Source organism: Siphateles boraxobius, unplaced genomic scaffold (genome assembly GCF_051911475.1).
Source record: "Siphateles boraxobius isolate OS27281-9 unplaced genomic scaffold, OSU_SipBor_1 85, whole genome shotgun sequence".
Classification (NCBI taxonomy): domain Eukaryota; kingdom Metazoa; phylum Chordata; class Actinopteri; order Cypriniformes; family Leuciscidae; genus Siphateles; species Siphateles boraxobius.
This window is the reverse complement of record NW_027509214.1, coordinates 380,001-385,448: the sequence shown is the minus strand read 5'-3', so window position 1 is coordinate 385,448 and position 5,448 is coordinate 380,001.

Genomic DNA, 5,448 nt, shown 5'->3' with positions numbered 1-5,448 from the left:
ATCCAGTGAAGACGAGCTTTTCATTTTCTTTAAAAGACAGAAAAGAAGGTTTTGGGTGCACCCAATCTTAAAGAACAGAGAGGCTGAAGGGGAGTGTGCTAATCTTGTACAGGAGCTAAAACTTTATCATGGCCAGATCCGCACATACTCTCGGGTGTCTGTGGGACAATTTGAGGAGCTCCTTGAGACAGTGGCACCGCATCTGACGAGACAAACCACAAACTTCAGGGAACCAATCGATCCGGAGCAGCGTCTGCAGTGCTTCAAATGAGCTGTCCTCTTAAAATCATCAGGGGCTGCGTTTACATGCAATCAAATCAGAAGATCCGTCAATTTTGCTGTGATGTCACCTTTGTTTCATTGTATGTGATTGGCTAAAGCCTTTTCTGTCACCACAAAAGTAAAAAAAAAAAAAAATAGTTTTTTTGCCGCAGCACATTCGCGTTCGGTGTGGAAGCACTCATTACACAAACAGCTGATCAAAAAATAAAACCATCGCACGAATTATTCGTGCCTCAAAATCACGTCTGGTGTTAAAGGACCTTAACACAGGGTCCACCAGCCAATACGAGCGAAAGGCCTGGCTTCGGATGCTACGCCACATCCGTAGTCTAAGGGTATGGAGGAACCCGACAAGAGGATCTCTACTGGAGCAAGAATTGCGCACGTATCCAGTCCATAGGAGGGGAATTGAACAGCAAGCCGACACTTCGATCCGGGCTTACAGTGAAACTGGCTTCATGAGAAGGAAGCCCACGGGAAGCAGCGGTCGATAGGTGTCGCCCAGCCCGCCGCTCTAAAGCCTCTGTCAGCAAGACACTATGTCAATGCCTAGGCAGGAGCTATACTCTCTCTTTGGAGGAGCTCACTATCCAGGGGTGACATGCACCTTGGGATAACACACCAAGATGATGGCAACCACTATGCAGTGGGCCAACCTCTGCTAGGAAACAGCCTTCCCTTTTTGCTGGTCTCCGTAACAGACACGAGCTGGTCTGAGGTCCTGATGCTTTGCATTCTGTCCAGTTATAACCACAAGGATTGAAAAAGGGCAGAGAACCCAGGGCTGGGTCTGCCTCCTCCGGGCACGCTTGCAGGCTCACCACCTGGTCCCCTTTTTAAGGGAGAGGTAGGAACCTTGGGCACACATCCAGGCCGGGGTCTCAGGATATCGTGAGAGTTGTCACGATTTGTCGACCAAAAATGCGTGCAGGTCCTCTACCCTCTTGATAGAGGCCAAACAAGCAGGAGAACTGTTGTTTTAAAAACAGGGTTTTAACTCCGCTGCCTGTAGTGGCCCAAGGGGAGGTCTCTGCAGTGCAGTAGCACCAGAGATAAGTCCCAAGAGGGTATAAAGGGGATTCAGCTTCCTTGCTCCCCTCAGGAACCTGTCCGACAAGTCGTGCTTCCCCATGGATTTCTATCCACTGCATCATGATGTGCGACAATATAGAGGCAACAAACATTTTGAGGGTGGAGGGAGACAGCCTTACTCAACTTATCTTGAGGGGGGGAAAGCACAGAAGTGATCGAACCCCTTTGGGGTTCTTCTCGGAGAGAAGACTCAACTCAACGAAGCGGGGTCAGAGTGTGGCACAACACTTACCTGTCTCCACGTGATGGCAGGGGGTTCGTGAGAAGGCGTGACCGGGTCCTCGACCACATCCAGCTGCCGGCTGGCGATACAAGCGGGGGCTGAGGGGTGCAAGGCTTTACAGGGTCGCACACCGCCAGTCTGGCCCTCTTGGGACCCAGGAACAGAGGAATTTGACTCAACACCGACATCAACACCAATCGGCTACAAAGCGAAAGACAACTGGTGTGTGCATCCACTTCCGTATTTATACCAGCTAGGAAGATGAAGATGAAAAACAGAGGAAAATGAAGAACAGAGGAAGATGAAGAACAGAGGAAGAACAGAGGAAGAACAGATGAAGAACAGAGGAAAACAGAGGAAGATGAAGAACAGATGAAGATGAAGAAAAGATGAAAAACATATGAAGAACAGATGAAGATGAAGAAAAGATGAAAAACATATGAAGAACAGATGAAGATGAAGAAAAGATGAAAAACATATGAAGAACATATGAAGAACAGATGAAGATGAAGAAAAGATGAAGAACAGATGAAGATGAGGAACAGATGAAGAACAGAGGAAAACAGAGGAAGATGAAGAACAGATGAAGATGAAGAAAAGATGAAAAACATATGAAGAACAGATGAAGATGAAGAAAAGATGAAAAACATATGAAGAACAGATGAAGATGAAGAAAAGATGAAAAACATATGAAGAACATATGAAGAACAGATGAAGATGAAGAAAAGATGAAGAACAGATGAAGATGAGGAACAGATGAAGAACAGAGGATGAAGAACAGATGAAGATGAAGAACAGATGAAGAACAGATGAAGAAAAGATGAAGATGAAGATCAGATGAAAAACAGATGAAGAACAGATGAAGAGGAAGAACAGATGAAGATGAAGAACAGCTGAAGATGAAGAACAGATGAAGAAAAGATGAAGATGAAAAACACGAAGAAAAGATGAAGATGAAGAACAGATGAAAAACAGATGAAGAACAGATGAAGAGGAAGAACAGATGAAGATGAAGAACAGATTAAAAACAGATGAAGAACAGATGAAGAGGAAGAACAGATGAAGATGAAGAACAGCTGAAGATGAAGAACAGATGAAGAAAAGATGAAGATGAAGAACAGACGAAGAAAAGATGAAAATGAAGAACAGATGAAGAAAAGATGAAGATGAAGTACAGATGAAGAAAAGATGAAGATGAAGAACAGATGAAGAACAGATGAAGATGAAGAATAGATGAAGTACAGATAAAGAAAAGATGAAGATGAAGTATAGATGAAGAAAAGATGAAGATGAAGAACAGATGAAGAACAGATGAAGATGAAGAACAGATGAAGTACAGATGAAGAAAAGATGAAGATGAAGAACAGATGAAGTACAGATGAAGAAAAGATGAAGATGAAGAACAGATGAAGTACAGATGAAGAAAAGATGAAGATCAAGAAAAGATGAAGAACAGAGGAAGATGAAGAACAGATGTGAACGTCTGAAAGCATCGCACGTGATGATTCCACCCACTGGTTTTTATGCAAATTTTGCGATATGCATATTCCACACTGGAAGGAAATGCCAACATGCACATAAATTATAAAAATGCCCATAAAATGATGCCCTCAATTGAGACGGATAATTTCTTTTATCCGATAATAAGACCTGCACATAAACTGCGATGGCTGAATAAATCCCTCAGACCACGTGACTGGCTCAGAGGCTGTGATTGGATAACCCTAACTACTGTGACTCTGCCTTGAATCATTCTGTGTTGTGTAAAGCGCTGTAGAAATAAATCTGACCTTGACATTTAAAGCTCCGTTTTGATGAAAAGTGGAGATGCACATTTATAATGTTGGATTTAGAGAGATCAACAATGGAATAATTCATCCAAATATTATTAAAAATTACACATTCTGTCATTTACTCACGTAGATGTTGTGCAAAGCCGTTTGACTTCCTTCTGTGGAACATAAAAGAAAATATTCAGCAGATGTTCATGCACTGGAAATAAATGAGGATGCAAAGCTTCTAAAAATAGGATATTGTTGTACGTCACACGTATCACACACATGACCAGCGTCGGCCAATAGTGAGCCTGCGTGTGACGTAGCTCTACGCTATCGCACTACGCTAACTGACTCGACGCCCACAGAGAAGGAAATGAATAGTTGAAATAAAGCAGTTATTTTTGTTTGTTTTTGTTATTTTTGTTCATTTCTGGGTGAACTATCCCTTTAAGTACTAAAATCACAATTAAAAATCATGGTGATCTTCTATAGGCTCCGAGCGGCAGAACGTTTATTTCTACAGCACTTTAACAGATTCAAATCAGCATCGAAGTAATAAACAGGACAATTAAGTCAATTCAATTATGAAACCAAATTCAGATTCAGCTCAACGGAAATCAATAGTCATTATTCAGATCAATTCTGTTCTCGTGTAATAGCATGTGAAGAATGATCTGTGTCAGCATCATCCGGGTGTGTGAATTAGCATTATTACGCTTATTGAAATAAGTGACATCTAACAGACCCTTCTTAAACTCTTATAGTTCAGCAGTGATGTTATTCTGAAGCTCGTTAGTGATCATCATGTGACCTGCAGTGACGAGCTGGAGAACACACTCACACACACACACACCTTCTCATTCACAGCAGTGATGATGTATCGATACTAATGTTCCCTGCAAACTACAGGTACATGTACTGTGCTGATGTCATGAAAGTGAAGATGCGCTGGTCTTCTGTTCTCTATTGTGTGTGTGTGTGTGTGTGTGTGTGTGTGTGTGTGTGTATCTGAGTGAGTGAACCGCTTCTGGAAGACAAGAACAAATGTGGGCGGGGCTTGCCTGGAATGTTGTGGTTTGCTGTTGGTGGATGCCATGTGAGTGACTATGGAGCGAATTGTGTGCCATAATTAAACAAACAAATACAGCATTTCGCAAACAAACTCGATCTGCTTTGCAAAGGAAAACTCGACTCGCAAACAAACAGAAAGCAATGTTCAAGTACAAAGGTCAATTTGAGTGAAAATGCAGAGGAGTAACAAATATGTTTTTTTTAATAAATAAATAGTTTTTTACAAATATAAATAAATGAGCCTAGAGATCATATTTCACAAATAAATACAAACCATCCTACAAATTGAATGTAACCTTTGAACAAATACCAAATCTAGTGGATACAAATGCAGATCTGTCTGTTAAGATTGTGAGACACTTGGCTTTTTATGAGATCTCTCAGCTCGATTTTCTCACAAATGCAGTTGAGCAACTTCCCCTTCTAAAACAGTAGATGGCGCTAAACTAGGGGATTAATGTAGCGCTAGTCTCCCGGGAGAACAGTAGATGGCGCTAAGCTAGTTTAGCTATATCTACTGTTCTCCCACAGACTAGCGCTACATTAATCCCCTAGTTTATCGCCATCTACTGTTCTCCCGGGAGACTAGCGCTACATTAATCCCCTAGTTTAGCGCCATCTACTGTTCTTCTGGAGACTAGCGCTACATTAATTCCCTAGTTTAGCGCCATCTACTGTTCTCCTGGAGACTAGCGCTACATTAATCCCCTAGTTTAGCGCCATCTACTGTTCTTCTGGAGACTAGCGCTACATTAATTCCCTAGTTTAGCGCCATCTACTGTTCTCTCGGAGACTAGCGCTACATTAATCCCCTAGTTTAGCGCCATCTACTGTTCTCCCGGGAGACTAGCGCTACATTAATCCCCTAGTTTAGCGCCATCTACTGTTCTTCTGGAGACTAGCGCTACATTAATTCCCTAGTTTAGCGCCATCTACTGTTCTCTCGGAGACTAGCGCTACATTAATCCCCTAGTTTAGCGCCATCTACTGTTCTCCTGGAGA